Genomic DNA, 17,315 nt, shown 5'->3' with positions numbered 1-17,315 from the left:
GTAGCTCTCGCTGGTGCGATGCCACAGACACAAGACGGGGAACCAGGAGGGATGATTTATGTTAGGAAGAGCTATCACCGCCTGCTGGTGTCAGGAATATATCAACAGTCCAGCCAGCGCATTTTCTAATATCCCACTATTTCTGTGGCGGATTGCGCAACCTTCGTTTGTATGGTTGTGTAACATCAACGAGGAGCTGATGGAGGTGTGCGTGTCTTATGCGTGTCGGAGTGAAACAATGGGTAATTTAGGGGTTTTGTTGGACAGGAGCGAGTCGAGCGCTGCACAGACCGTGACCTACTTTTCTTCGTCGCCAACACAGCCTCCGACAATGGGACAGGAAGGCAGAAGTTCAGCGTGCACTAAGCCCTGCTCTTAATGCATGCATTCCAACGGCCAGAGCTCAATGCTAATGTGCTTTCACACTGCCTGCTGGTACGGGAGGCTTCTGCACACATGACGACCAACAATACTGCTCACTGCATGACTGGATGTCTGCCGTTTGCAGGAAGTCGTACAGTGGGGCAAAAAGTATTTAGTCAGCCAGCAATTGTGCAAGTTCTCCCACTTCAAATGATGACAGAGGTCTGTCATTTTCATCATAGGTACACTTCAACTGGGAGAGACAGAATGGGAAAAAAAAATCCAGGAATTCACATTGTAGGAATTTTAAAGAATTTATTTGTAAATGATGGTGGAAAATAAGTATTTGGTCAACCATTCAAAGCTCTCACTGATGGAAGGAGGTTTTGGCTCCAAATCTCACGATACATGGCCCCATTCATTCTTTCCTTAACACGGATCAATCGTCCTGTCCCCTTAGCAGAAAAACAGCCCCAAAGCATGATGTTTCCACCTCCATGCTTCACAGTAGGTATGGTGTTCTTGGGATGCAACTCAGTATTCTTCTTCCTCCAAACACGACGAATTGAGTTTATACCAAAAAGTTCTATTTTGGTTTCATCTGACCACATGACATTCTCCCAATCCTCTGCTGTATCATCCATGTATCCATTTTGGTATAAACTCAACTCGTGTTTGGAGGAAGAAGAATACTGAGTTGCATCCCAAGAACACCACACCTACTGTGAAGCATGGGGGTGGAAACATCATGCTTTGGGGCTGTTTTTCTGCTAAGGGGACAGGACGATTGATCCGTGTTAAAGAAAGAATGAATGGGGCCATGTATCGTGAGATTTGGAGCCAAAACCTCCTTCCATCAGTGAGAGCTTTGAGTGGTTGACCAAATACTTATTTTCCACCGTCATTTACAAATAAATTCTTTAAAATTCCTACAATGTGAATTCCTGGATTTTTTTTTCACATAGTTGAAGTGTACCTATGATGAAAATGACAGACCTCTGTCATCATTTGAAGTGGGAGAACTTGCACAATCGCTGGCTGACTAAATACTTCTTTTCCCCACTGTACCTGCATTCTTAAAAGACAAAATCCACTTTTAACTAATGCTTCTGCAAACCATTGAGGAAGTCGGGAAAGTGACAAACTGGGGACACGGTTACCACGGGTGCTTCAAACCGCCATTTCAAAACAAGCACGACAAAACAGGCCCAGCCAGCAAAGCTCCCAGCGGGAAGAACATGAGCAATATGCGAATAGATTGTTCATCAACATACCGATTCCATGGCTGTGGGAGAATATCAGCAGGATAAAATCCAAAATGAAAAACACCAGCGAGTCTCCAGGTGTCCAAAGAATCCTGAAAAACAACACAAAACAAGCAAACGTGAGTTGGGGGGGAGGGGGGGTGGAAAGCACAGCATGTGAAAGTCAGTCAAAGAACATCACATATTCTCTCTTTCAGGGAGGCAAACGCAGTATTTTCTAATCCACAAACAGTAATTATTGAATGTGACAGCAACCAACTACTTCATCCAAATGATCTGTTCAAGCTGTTTTTTTGTTGTTTTTTTCAAAATATATATGATGGTTTTGTACTGTCAGAGAAAATTAATAACCTTATAGGGGTGGACTAGGGCTGGGCGATATATCGATATACACGATACATCGATATACACGATATATCGCGGGTTTGTCTCAATATAGAAAATGACTATATTGTGATATTCAAGTATACATTCTCACGCGGTTGCTTTTAGCTGCGGGCATTACACTACATCAGGGGTCGGGAACCTTTTTGGCTGAGAGAGCCAAGAATCCAAATATTTTAAAATGTATTTCCGTAAGAGCCATATAGTTATTTTTTTTTAACACTGAACACAACAAAACGTGTGCATTTTTAAGTAAGACCAACCTTTCTAGAGTATAATAGGTCTCTTATTCTTTGTCATAACATTGTTATTCTGAAGCTAACTGTGGCGGGGGCGTGGCCTGCGGGCCTGCAGCGAAGCAGGGAGTTGCCAGGACCGGCCTCGAAATCAGGGACAGGTGCATAGATGGGCCACCTGGGCCTTGTTATCTAATCGCCTGTCGCTCTGTTATAAGCAGCAGCCAGGAGGACAGACGGGGTTAGGGCTGGAGCCAGAGTGTGAGCGAGAACGGAAGAGAAAAAGAAAACTGCTGGAAAGCAACTAAGAGACTTATTGAAAGAAAAACCTGAAACAGGCTCTCAAGTCGGTGCTTGGTGGTCTGAAGAACCCCCAGGAGGGCAAGCCCCACACTAACCAATAATAAATAAGTAACTTCTTACCATTAACGCAACTTCTTGAACAGGTGCGGTACAAAAAAACGGATGGATGGATTAAAAATGCACAAGAATGTTTTATAATTTGAACATTATTTTTAACACTGTGATTACAAGTTGAACTATTTATTACTTATCGTGTTAAGCAATGTCATCTCATATTTATCCGAGAGCCAGATGCAGTCATCAAAAGAGCCATAGGTTCCCTTCCCCTGCACTACATGATCTTCTCGCTCTTTCCTGTCTCTCCTTCTCACAGACAACAAACACACGCCACATACGTCACATACGTATACACCCTTTGCGGAGCAGAGAGGTAGCGGCATGGGTAATATTAGCTGTGATGCTAGCAGAGCCGTGCGAGTGGTGATACGAGAGAAAGAAGGTGCGAATGAAGGAAGAATCAATTCCCAATAAAAACAGCAGGGGCTCCATCGTCTGGCGGTGGTTTGGCTTCAAGTGGGAATATGTCGAACAGACCTAGTTGTAGGGTGTCCCCAGCTAAATGACAGATAGTTAATAGTAGGGCTGGGCGATGTAGCCTTTTATCAATATCTCGATATTTTTAGGCCATATCCCGATGCACGATATATATCATGATATTTTGCCTTGGCCTTGAATGAACACTTCCATCCATCCATTTTCTACCGCTTATTCCCTTTTGGGGTCGCGGGGGGCGCTGGCGCCTATCTCAGCTACAATCGGGCGGAAGGCGGGGTACACCCTGGACAAGTCGCCACCTCATCGCAGATGCATATAATCACAGCAGTATGATGATTCTATGTGTCTACATTCAAACATTCTTCTTCATACTGCATTCATATATGCTACTTTTAAACTTTCATGCAGAGAAAGAAATCACAACTAAGTCAATTGACCAAAAGTGTATTTATTAAACAGTTATTAAGCAGTGGCACAAACATTCAAGTCATTTCCAAAACAGAAAGTGCAAGATTGTCAGAGACATTTTAAATAAGCTATGAGTGCACTGAGTGTCAAATAAAACTGAGCTGCATAATAGGAAATCAAAGAGTGTTCGTCCTTCACTACGGACGTTGTTAAATTCTGTTGACGACATTTTTTTCATACGGTGTTAATCTGGAAATGTTTGCCTCTGCATTTTGTGGCACCGAATGGAGATGTTGACATGCGGCGTAAGCACTCTTCATCCTCTAGCAGGTGACTTTTCAAATGATGCTACATATTAGCAGTAATGCTACTTTTGGTAGCACCGCTTTTGGCCCACACTTGACAAATTATGGTTGTCTGTTTGACATATTCCCACTTGAAGCCAAACCACCGCCAGGCGATGGACCCCCTGCTGTTTTTATTGGGAATTCTTCCTTCTTTTTCTCGTATTTCCACTCGCACGGCTCTGCTAGCATCACAGCTAATATTACCCATGCCACTACCTCTTGGTTCCGCGAGGGCGTATACGTATGTGACGTATGTGACGTATGTGACCTGTGTTTGTTGTCTGTGAGAAGGAGAGACAGGAAAGAGCAAGAAGAGCCTGAAGTGTAATGTCCGCAGCTAAAAGCAACTGCGTGAGAACGTAATATCCTCGAATATCACGATATAGTCATTTTCTATATCGCACAGAGACAAACCTGCAATATATTGTGTGTATCGATATAACGCCCAGCCTTAGTTAATAGTAATGGACCCTTATTGGGTTCATTTGTACACTCTCAGTTTCATTAACATTGCTATTATAAATGTGAGCCAATGTATATAAATGATAATACTTGTGAGAAAATTATAAAAACGGAATATGTTACTGCATATGTCAGCAGCCAAATTAGGACCCTTTTGTAACCCAATTTAAAATGGTTGTATTATCATTTCTCAATACCAAATATGTTGGGATATATATTGTTAGTGCAGGAGACTTTAGACCATATTGCCCATCTCTAGTAGGACCTGAACACTGGTCAGACGAATGGATGGACTATTATTATTGCAAAACCGCGCCAAAGCCACAAAAACATTAAAAAAAAAGTCCCCACCACACTCAACCTTCCTCTCACTCCTCCAGCACACAAACACACCGGGCTGAACCACTGACACATTTATGGCCACAGAAAAAGTCGGACAGGAACTCCAACACCACACATGACTGACAGGCTGCCACAGTATTAAACATACAGAACTCGGTTCTAACAAGTTATTTAGAGAAGTGCACCGCAGGCTAAATGAGGAATTATGACGTCACAGTAAAACCAATAACAATACAAAATAGCTGCAATGAGGCGAGATTGCCCATACAGGGGGGGTCACCAAACCTCTTTAGCGCCGCCCTAGTGGCTCCCTGGACCTCTTTCAGATGTGTGAAAATAGAAGATAAAGAATTTTTATTTTTTTTTAATATATTTTCTGTAGGATAACAAAGATGACACAAATATTCCTAACTGTTAGAAATCCTACTGTTTATGTTAACTATTCTTCACTGATGAGAGTATTTGGCAAGCACCGTTTTGTCCAACCAATTTCAGCGATACTTGAATTTATCCTGGTTTGTTTACATGTACAACTTTCTCCAAAGCTACGACATAAAGACATGTTTTAAGCCACTCCGTTCTGTCATTTTGTCCACCAAACGTTTTATGCTGTGAGTGAATGCACAAAGGTGAGCTTTGTTGATTTGCTGGAGTGCTTATCAGGCATAGTTGGTCAATCCAGGACTGCAAGCTAATTAATGCTAACATGCTATTTAGGCTAGCTGTGTGTACATATTGCATTATTATGCCTCATTTGTAGCTATATTAGAGCTCATTCAATTTCCTTTACTTACGTCCTCTGTGTATTTAATTTATATTTTCATGTCTCATGACACATTATCAGTATGAAATATCGGCTGCATTTCTGATACTTGTGTGCCATGGTGTTCCAGACCACAGCAAACGTTACGCAGCTTGCAAATATTGTAATAAATCCATTAGAAGAAGACAGCCTGCTGTTTCCTTAAACTTTGACACACATATCTATACCTTTCCAGAAAGTATCTCATCCTGTGAGACCTCCGTTTTACTAATGTTTTCCAATCTTGCAAAAATGTGTACAATAAAAATTGTAATACATTGCTGTCAACAAACATTTGCGTCAGTCTTCGATAGTAGGCTAATATAGACACACCATTTGTTGCCTGAATTACAAAAATTATATAAGTCTTTGAATTTTTTGCGGCTCCAAAGTGTGAAAGCGTATTTATATATATATATATATATATATATATATATATATATATATATATATATATATATATATATATATATATATATATATATGTTATTAATGTTTACTTCTGTCTTTCAGCAGCCCGATGTTGACCCTCTACGTAAGTCTGGGGCCAATAAAAAATTTTGCTTGACGATAGCCCTCCAAATTGCTGCCGATAAACGATATTATTGTCAACATTATTTTGAGATCCTCTGAGAAGCCTCCATTTTACTAATACTTTTATAATGTTGTAAAAAATGTGTAGAATAAATATTGCATTTCTGTCAACAAAGATTGCATCAGCCAGCGACAGTCATTTTGATAGTAGGCTAACAGCTAAGATAGATCATGTGTTGTCTTCATTATAACACTTTTATATGACTTTTAAAGTCATTTTGATAGTAAGCTAATATAGACACTTACATCATGTGTTGTCTTCATTATAACACTTATATAAGACTTTTAAAGTCATTTTGATAGTAGGCTAATATAGACACTTGCATCATGTGTTGTCTTCATTATAACACTTATATAAGACTTTTAAAGTCATTTTGATAGTAGGCTAATATAGCTAATATAGACACTTACATCATGTGTTGTCTTCATTATAACACTTATATAAGACTTTTAAAGTCATTTTGATAGTAGGCTAATATAGCTAATATAGACACTTACATCATGTGTTGTCTCCATTATAACACTTATATAAGACTTTTAAAGTCGTTTTGATAGTAGGCTTATATAGCTAATATGGACACTTACATTGTCTGTTGTCTTCCTTATAACACTTATATACGACTTTTAAAGCCATTTTGACAATAGGCTACTATAGTTAATATAGACACTTACATCATGTGTTGTCTTCATTATAACCATACTTGCCAACCCTCTCGATTTTGCCGGGAGACTCCCGAATTTCAGTGCCCCTTCCGAAAATCTCCCGGGGCCAACATTCTCCCGAAATTCTCCCGATTTCCACCCGGACAACAATATTGGGGGCGTGCCTTAAAGGCACTGCCTTTAGCGTCCTCTCTCACCTGAAAAGGAGACTATTATATACAGTATGTCTCCGTTATCCATAGGTTTATCTATAATCCATAAAGTAGGCAGGCACGGAGCTATTTCTTAGCGTGTGTTTATTCCAGCCGGCACGTTAATACACTGACACACAACATCTGGATTCCCATCACGCATTGCTTCAAAACTACGGCAAGTAGTAATGTCCAAAAACATAACAGACATAGCAGGAGATTGAAGAAGAGACATGGCGACGACAAGTAAGACGAAGAAGTACGTTTTTAAGTTCCATAATGATTGGAAAAAATGATTTCAGTTCATCCAGGACAGCTCGAAGGGGAAGTGGTATGATGCCTGCAAATTTTGTAGATCAGACTTCTCCATTGAACACGGTGGCCGAACTGATATACTCATTCATGAACGGATTTTATGTGTATATATATATATATATATATATATATATATATATATATATATATATATATATATATATATATATATATATATATATATATATATATATATATATATATATATATATATATATATATATATATATATATATATATGTGTATATATATATGTATATATATATATCTATATATATATATCTATATATATATATATATATATATATATATATATATATATATATATATATATATATATATACACACACACACACGCTACCCACTCCGTCCCCCCATTTCCCGAATTCGGAAGTCTCAAGGTTGGCAAGTATGATAATAACACTTATATAAGTCTTTTAAAGTAATTTTGATAGTAGGCTAATATAACTAATATAAACACATCATGTTTTGTCTTCATTATAAATGATAAATAATTGTTAAATGTGTTGTTCTTGTATAGCGCTTTTCTACCTTCAAGGTACTCAAAGCGCTTTGACACTACTTCCACATTCACACACTGATGGAGGGAGCTGCCATGCAAGGCGCCAACCAGCACCCATCAGAAGCAAGAGTGAAGTGTCTTGCTCAGGACACAACGGACATGACGAGGTTGGTACTAGGTGGGGATTGAACCAGGGACCCTCGGGTTGCTCACGGCCACTCTGCCACTGCGCCACGCTTTATTGATTGATACTTTTATTAGTAGATTGCACAGTACAGTACATATTCCGTACAATTGACCACTAAATGGTAACACCCCAATAAGTTTTTAACTTGTTTAAGTCGGGGTTCACGTTAATCAATTCATGGTAGCCGTCCTTATTATCACACTTATATACGATTTTTAAAGTCATTTTGATAGTAGGCTAATACAGCTAATATAGACACTTAGATCATGTGTTGTCTTCATTATCACACTTATATAAGACTTTTAAAGTCATTTTGATAGTAGGCTAATAGACACATCATGTGTTGTCTACATTATAACACTTATATAAGACTTTTAAAGTCATTTTGATAGTAGGCTAATAGACACATCATGTGTTGTCTTCTCTATAACACTTTTATAAGGTTTTACAATTTTTGCTGCTCCGGACAGATTTTTTGGGGTATTTGTGGTCCAACATGTTTTGGTATTTTTTAAACATGTTGGGTTGCCGACCCTTGGACTAATTGAATATCCGCCAATACCTACATCTACTAAATGTTTACTTCCATTCTGGGTGTGGTATTGCATATAGGCCGGTTGAAAGATGTAGAGGATTGTTAAACATTAACAAATCCAGGCACTAATTTGTAAATGGGCTCTTAAACTTGCGGTGTAAGAGCATGTTTACACAAGAACAACGTTGTTAAAACATTGTCACCCCTACATACAATACAAGCTTCAAAAAACTATGTTTTTCAAACCATCCCTGTTCACCTGGAGCTACAAAAACACCCGCATGAATCTGCATATCTTGATTTTACACACGTTTCTGTTGTCTTTAATGCCCAGCAATAATGTGCCTCAACTGGTTGCAAGACAAGTACACTTTGTTTGTTATTATTTTAGACACTTACAAAAAAGCTGTTGTCATGAAAGGAGCCCCCAAAAAGACACAGCCAGTCCCCCCTAATCCAGCCTAAGACATACCAGCACACCAGCTCTGCTCATGTTTCTAACCTTCCAGGATAGTCTCCCTTCCCCCTGGTCGCGGCCAACTATGAGGACAAAGGTTTATCAGGATTTAGGAGGCGGGACATGGGAGGATATTCAACAGAGTCTCAGTGTTGAGCTAAACTGGTAACATTCCAGTGAGCGTATAACCCTAACCCTTACACATTTCAGACCACAACTGTTCCCTCAATCTGATTTATAAATGCACCTTGGACCAAAAAAGTAGTTTTGTTAAAAGCCATCAGAAACACAAAGCATTTACAGCATAAACTAAAATATTTTTGGTGTAAAAATGCCTTGGTGTTAGCAGAGTTTGGTTAATGTATATGCCTATGAGTCGTTTTGGCAATATTAATCCCTTAAACTTGAATTTGTTAAAAGTTTAAAACGGCCGTGATGCTAACTTATATCAGCTGGTCAATGGGATCATCCATTGTATATTAGCATTGAGCTAGTGACAACCTTCATCCTGTATAGTTGCTTGAGCTGGGTATCAGCATGGACTTTACAATACGATACGTATCACGACACTTAAGTAGATACAATACAGTATTGCGATACTGTGATATTGAGATATACACCGTGGCTACATTAAAAAACATTTCTTAAAATGCTAAAATACAAATATATATATGTATACATATACATACACACACACACACACACATATATATATATATATATATGCACACGCACGCACACACACACACACTAGATAATAGGGGTGTAAAAAATGTCTATTTTTAATGAATTGTGATTCTTATTTATAATGATTAAAAAAATAACAAATCAATTAAAACTTTTTATTTAAAACTGTAAAGAAAAACGTCTCAAAAATATAGATTTTCGAATTAATCGCAATTCTTATTTGTAACAGTGGAAACAAATGTATAAAAATCCATTCAAATAAATATTTAAACAAAAATAAAAATGTAAAAAAAATGGCTTCTATATCTTAAGTGTCCATATTTTTTGAGTTAAAAAACCAACTCAGGTTGAAATTTTTTTCCCGTTAGTACTTTGAAGGCCTTTTTAACTGTATGTCAAACAAACAAAAAACAAATTTGGGGATAGTAATACAACAAAAGTGTGCCTTGTGTAATTAAGGCAAACATTCAAAAATACAGAACAAGTATATTATGACAAGAAAATGATATGTTAATGCTAATAACTAATAACATCATCATATGTGTCTTTAAATGTATTTATAAAATTTTTGTAACCCATTAAAAAAATGCAAGCATCATAGCCAATTGTGTAAATAATATAAAGAGGCTATCTTATCACCCCATTGCCCATGCCATCACAAGTAAATTGCCTTTCTGTGGATTAGTATATTGTACTAAAATTCCCCATGGTAATGAAAAAAGAAAATATGTGGTTGGCATTTCTACCGCAGAGTATTATCTAATAGGCGTTTGGGAATGAAGTCCAAAAACAACACTACAGTGAAGAGTAGCAGGTGGGTGCACAGGACAGGATTAAGGCCAGACCGCACTAGGATGGCCTACATGGCGAGGAGGATGATAGACAAGTATTTGGGTTTTTACTGGAGTGGAACCTGTTGTTGTTTACCGGCGGCAATTTCACCGTGGACGGATTGTAATATTCTACCAGGAAGCAGTAAAGTGCCATGATTTTTAAACATGAGATTAATGAGAATCTGTAAACATGACTTGAAATATTGCAAGAATGACCAATAAATAAAAGGGACATAGACAACATGATATAATAGTCGATGTAACAAATACAGATTATGCAAATGTGTCAATTAGATTATATAAAGCTAATTCCTAAAAATACTTTCTACAGTTAATGGCAAATGCTTTAAAGGAAGCTGCGCTTTTTCAAAAAATATTACCTGCTCTTGTCTTGCAAGAACAGGTATTGCGCTTTTTTTTGCATTATACGTCGTAAAATATGTTAAGTGCAGGGTGGCTAACGATGCATTATTACGCCGATTAAGCAGTCTTTAAAAAAATGCCAACAATACTCCATTTTCTTCTTGTGAACTAAATATTAACCACCAATTAGCGATATTGTTTTGTTTTAAGCGCTAACGCACACAAACTATTTTTAGCTGCTCCTTGATCACCGAGCGGTAACCCGTTTATGCTGCTATATTGACATATCGAGTCAGTGAGCTGCTACATTGCTTCTGCGTTGGTAACAGTTAATTGTAGATTATAAATCATGCCTCTTACCTGGATAGTAGAAGGATGTGGTCATACACCGAGAAATTGGGCCACTGTAACATCCAACTTAGACCCAGAGATGGCAAAAAAAGACACGAAAATAAGCTTGTTTACATCCACCTTTTTAAAATGAGAGTATTATAATTAATTATTAATCTGCACTGGAAGATATAAAAATCCCATAGGTCGGCATCCTAGTGAGAGCAGACATTGTACAGTAAGTCATGTTTTAATTATGTTCATAGTTTGTGTATCTTGTTAAGCACTTAGTAATACTGCTACATGAGTGTTTCACTAAATCTGGATGTATTTAGCATGCAGCTTTGAAAACTTGTAGATCATCCTCTTTATGTTCAGGCTCAAAAATACAAGGTTCTGGATCAAAATGTGTCTCAAAGAAGTCTGTTATTTCTCACAAAGTTTGCCATACTTAATCGTATTTGGTCTTCTTAAAAGGGAAAAATGAACGTTACAATGAGTCTGTTAAATTAATGGTATGCTTAAAGGGGAACATTATCAGCAGACCTATGTAAGCGTCAATATATACCTTGATGGTGCAGAAAAAACACCGTCTATTTTTTTAACCGATTTCCGAACTCTAAATGGGTGAATTTTGGCGAATTAAACGCCTTTCTGTTTATCGCGCTGGAGGCGATGACGTCAGAATGTGACGTCGCCGAGGTAACACACCCACCATTTTCATTTTCAACACATTACAAACACCGGGTCTCAGCTCTGTTATTTTCCGATTTTTTGACTATTTTTTGGAACCTTGGAGACATCATGCCTCGTCGGTGTGTTGTCGGAGGGTGTAACAACACTAACAGGGAGGGATTCAAGTTGCACCACTGGCCCCAGGATGCCAGAGTGTCTGCCACCAGACCCCCATTGAATGTGCCAGAGTGTCTCCACATTTGACCGGCGATGCTAAAGCAGACATGGTACAGAGATGTATGGATAACCTGCAGATGCATTTGCAACGATAGTCAACGAAATCACAAAGGTGAGTTTTGTTGATTTTGACTACCAGCTAATCGATGCTAACATGCTATTTACCGGCGATGCTAAGACAGACATGGCACAGAGATGTATGGATAACCTGCAGATACATTTGCAAACTATATTACGTTTCCTTCCACCCACATTTAATGCGAAACAAACACTTACCAATCGACGGATTTAAGTTGCTCCAGTGTCACAAGATGCGAAAGTCCTGATCGTTTGGTCCGCACATTTTACCGGCGATGCTAACGCAGCTATTCGGCCATGCTATGGCTATGAATAGCGTCAATAGCTATTTGCTCAATAGCTTCAGTTTCTTCTTCAATACTTTCATACTCCAACCATCTGTTTCAATACGTGCGTTATCTGTTGAATCGCTTAAGTCGCTGAAATCCGAGTTTGAATCCGAGCTAATGTCGCTATATCTTGCCGTGCTAACCGCCATGTTGTTTGTATTGGCAGCACTGTGTGACGTCACAGGGAAATGGATAGTGGTTTCGAAGATAGCGAAAATAAGGCACTTTAAAGCTTTATTTAGGGATATTCCGAGACCGGTAAAATTTTGAAAAAAACTTCAAAAAATACAACAAGCCACTGGGAACTGATTTTTATTGTTTTTAACCCTTTTTAAATTGTGATAATGTTCCCCTTTAAAGTGACCAAATCCCGCAAATATTGTCATGTTAGTACGAATGTGTCTGTTACTACATTATATATGAACATCATTATAACATATACATAAAATGTTGACGTTTTGAGGTGTTTTTGGAGCTACTACTTACTTTCGTTGTCAGCTGACTTTGTTTACTAACGAGTTAGAATGCATAAAAAAAGAAAAACGTATGTGTCCTTATCTACCGTATTTTACGGACTATAAGGCGCACTTAAAGTCCTTTTTTTTCCGCCATGCAACCCGGTGCACCTAATGTACGGAATCATTCTGGTTATGCTTACCGACCTTAAAGCTATTTTATTTGGTAAATGGTGTACTTATAAGTGTGACCAGTAGATGGTAGTCAAACATAAGAGATATGTGTAGACTGCACTATAATGGCAATATGACTCAAGTAAACAACACCAACATTGTATATGTTACGTTGAAAATATAGAACATTACACTCGGTCCTTAAAAATCTATCAAAATGTTTTAGTAAGGCTTTGGTAAGCTATGAAGCCGCACTGCTTGATGTGCTTCAACATAAGAGTATTACTAAGGTGTGTGTGTATAAGGTAAGACGTTATCTGGCATTTTGTTTGGCAATATTATGCAAAAGCAACTTTTCTTACATTCTGGTACCTGCTGATCTGTTTTTGGGATCTGCATAAATCCTAAAAAATTGCGTGAATCCGCCTTTGCAGTCCGTAGCGACACTGTAGTCGATAAACTTATTTTCTCTATCTTCTTGTTATGAGACATTCATCCTCTGCTGTTGCCATTTCTAATATAAAGTAGTGTAAAGTTCTTACTTATATCTGTCAGTAAACTCGCCATGAAAGCACTAAAACATACCGGTGTAGTGAGTTTATACTATTCACCCAAGGAACTTCAGTTACTAGAGATGTTTTTAATGGGACACATTTCTGGTATTGTTTCCGGATGAGGAAATGCTGCTCTGTTATTGATTGAAGTAAAGTCTGAATGTCATTAAAAGAGTTAATTCTATCTTTTGACACTTTTTCCACTCCCGTCCTTGCACGCTACACCGCTACAACAAAGATGACGGGGAGAAGACGCTGTCGAAGGTGAGTCACGTAAATAAGACCTCTCACAAAACGGTGCATCTGGAAGCGACTGTCAGAAAGCGGCTCTGTAAAACATCATCCATGCAACATTTTGACCAAAGAACCACCATTACATGCTATGTACACCACAAGGAAGTGTTTTACATTTACAAAAACAATTAAATACTATGACTCCTTTATTGCGCCCTACAATCAAGTGCGCCTAATATATGAAAACAGATTAAAAATAGACCATTCATCGGCAGTGCGCCTTATAATCCGGTGCGCCCTATAGTCCGGAAAATAAGGTAATCTGATAATGATAAATGATTATGATAAATGGTACTTGTATAGAGCTTTTCTACCTTCAAGGTACTCAAAGCGCTTTGACACTACTTCCACATTCACCCATTCACACACACATTCAGGCGCTAACCAGCACCCATCAGGAGCAAGGGTGAAGTGTCTTGCTCAGGACACAACGGACGTGACAAGGTTGGTACTAGGTGGGGATTGAACCAGGGACCCTCGGGTTGCACACGGCCACTCTACCAGTGCGCCACGCCGTCCAATCTCATTAGATATCACATGAACAACTGCATTACTTACATCTTTTGAACTGAAACTGCCTATTATTATTACTTCACCTCCATTCTGGATATTCAAGTGTGACATTATATTTTCATGTAAATGCAGAAGCAAAAGAAACGTAGACAACTACATGTATTTTGTACAATCATTTTGCAATCCTCGGGCCATAAATACAAAAACCTGGACCAAGAAGTGGAGTGTGGAGACTCAGCAGTGTGAATCCAGAGAACAATCTCCAATCACTCCGGTGTCTGGCTCTCATATCAGAGAATAGATCAGACCCAAGTGAAAGTCAACCTTTAGCAGCAGCAGCACTGATGTCTGTCTGGCTTTTATCAAGTGTGCTGTTGAACTTGCACACACCTTATGTACCAACACCTACAAATCAATATTACCACCATTTGGGCAAACGCGATATGTTAACCTATGCAGACTTCAGCAGCACGCCGATGGAAAACGTTGATTAATTTGCATTATCATGCAGTTTCCCACAGCTGCTTAGTTGTGGTGGTGGGTTGCGGCTCTTCTATTTGATCACCAAGTAAAGTTCGCATGGCTCAGTTAGAAAAAATATGAATAAAATACTTCAACGCTCAAACTTTTAGTATCTAAAAGGGTCTGAATATTTTCTAAATATGGTGACAAAGTGGCTAAATTGGCAACACGGATCCCTCCCTGCTATGCCTTATTATTTTCTCGCAGACAAGTGCATATGAGCTATGCTAAGAAGCAAAATCACGACCACCACCTAACCAAATCTTTTTCAAATCCATTGGTGGCGGTCCATACTTCCTCATGGCGGGCAGCCACAAATACATGAAGATTTAGTAAACACTGATACGGAAAGGTACGATAAGTTCTGTAACACTGCACTAGGGTTGTACGGTATACCAGTACTAGTATAGTATCGCGGTACTAATGAATCAAAATTAGTACTATACTCTGAAAAGTACCGGTTCCAAACGGGCGCACCATCATGTCATGACATTGCTGATTTTACGAGCAGATAAGCATGTTCGGCAGCACACAAACACAGAGTACTTTCAAGCAGACACAGCGTGTAGACAGAAAAGGGAGAATGGACGTATTTTGGCTGAAAAACTGACAATAAATGTAAAGTTATAACACTGAAACACCCTCAGGAAGAGGTACTTAAGACATGGCTAGCAGCGAACATCCATCCGCAGTCGGTAGTGTTTTAGTTCCTTCTAAATCACTAATCCTCACCTCCATGGGGACGGATAAGGTAAGATTCTTACAAGTATCATCCCTGCAGGACGAGGAATAGTTAAAACATGCTTCACTACACACCCTAGGAGGATACAATAGCTCACTGGCGTCACCGCTAACAAAAGCTAGTGTGCCTGAATGTAAACAAATGCCATGGGTCGATCTAAACCTGAAATCCACTGTAATGATACCAAGTACAATAGCGTATCCAGACGATACTACTATGATTACATATATATTTTTTATGGGCACAAAATCTTTTTTTCTTTTTTTTAAATTCTAATGTTTATAAACTCAGAGAACTTTGAATATGACCAATGTAGGATCCTGTACATACTTGGTATCGGATTGATACCTAAATGTGTGGTATCATCCAAAACTAATGTAAAGTATCAGACAGCAGAAGAATACGTGCTTAATGCATTTGAACATAAGTTTAGATAAAACATGTTAAAAGAGAAAGTAACCAGATGTTAACAGGAAATGAACAAGTGGATTCATAATCCATTTTTACAGCTTGTCCTTAATAATGTTGACAAAATAATAGAATGAGAAATGTCACAATATGTTACTGCATATGTCAGCAGCCAAATTAAGAACTTTTGTTTCCTTTCTTACTACTAAAAGACAAGTTGTTAGTATGTTCACTAATTTAAGGACAAAATTGTTCTATGATTGCAACAAAAAACATTTTAATGTACCGTAAGATTTTTTTGTTAAAATAAAGCAAATAATGCCATTTTTTATGGTCCCCTTTATTTAGAAAAGCATCAAAAAGTATCAAAATACATTTTTTGTACTGGTACCGGTACCAAAATATTGGTATCGGGACAACCCTACACTGCACTGAGTTTATCTGCACGATGCTAAATATTTGGTAGGTAAACACATTGTGGAAAAGCATGGTGTGGCAGAACCGGCTTCGAGATTAGCGACAGGTGCGTAGATGACACAGCTGAGAGAGTGTTTGTCTAATCGCCTGTCGCTTTGTTAAAGGCAGCAGTCAGGAAAGGAGAGGGGGAGTTGCTTGTGGCAGCGAGAGTGAGAGACATTTGCTGAAAAGCATAAAAAGAACATTTCTTGAAAAATAAATCTGGTTCAAAAATATGACCAAGGCTGTCATGTCCGTCATTGGTGGTCCAAGGGACCCCGAGGAGCAAGACCTCCACACACATATTTACTGATTTGCATTTATGTTCTGCTTTTAAATTATTGTGACGGAAGCTCAGATTGATCATGTGCATTAATCAACACGGCAGTAAAAAAGAACCGTCACATTAAGAAAATGTTATATGACTGTAATCATGACCAACAGTTATTAACGATACTATAGCGGTTTTGTCAACTGTGAGCAAAAAGTACTTGAACATACTAAAAAATTTGGAGCAAATATTTTTTTTAATAACAAAAATAAATAAAGTGTTGGAAAACCCACCATTGTGGATGTTTATTGTGCTTCACTGATAGTCTTTTAGTCTGAGGATCGCATCTGTTTTAATATCTAAGCTTTTATTGTTTTAAATAACAGTTTGTACAGTCGCATTTAAATGATAAATGATAAATGGGTTGTACTTGTATAGCGCTTTTCTACCTTCAAGGTACTC

The 17,315-nt window shown here is 38.3% G+C and overlaps 1 protein-coding gene across 4 annotated transcripts in view; it reads right to left on the bottom strand.

Annotated features, from left to right (window-relative positions):
* Positions 1 to 17,315, bottom strand: part of ankrd11 (ankyrin repeat domain 11) — a 288,681-nt gene that overhangs the window by 199,970 nt on the left and 71,396 nt on the right. For all 4 annotated transcript variants that reach the window (XM_061887685.1, XM_061887689.1, XM_061887687.1 and 1 more), the window contains exon 2: positions 1,638 to 1,720. The gene's annotated coding sequence lies outside the window, so the exon portion shown is untranslated. The remainder of the gene's footprint in view (positions 1 to 1,637; positions 1,721 to 17,315) is intronic.

This window comes from Nerophis ophidion, linkage group LG25, assembly GCF_033978795.1.
Source record: "Nerophis ophidion isolate RoL-2023_Sa linkage group LG25, RoL_Noph_v1.0, whole genome shotgun sequence".
Classification (NCBI taxonomy): domain Eukaryota; kingdom Metazoa; phylum Chordata; class Actinopteri; order Syngnathiformes; family Syngnathidae; genus Nerophis; species Nerophis ophidion.
This window is presented reverse-complemented; position numbering and strand designations above follow the sequence as displayed.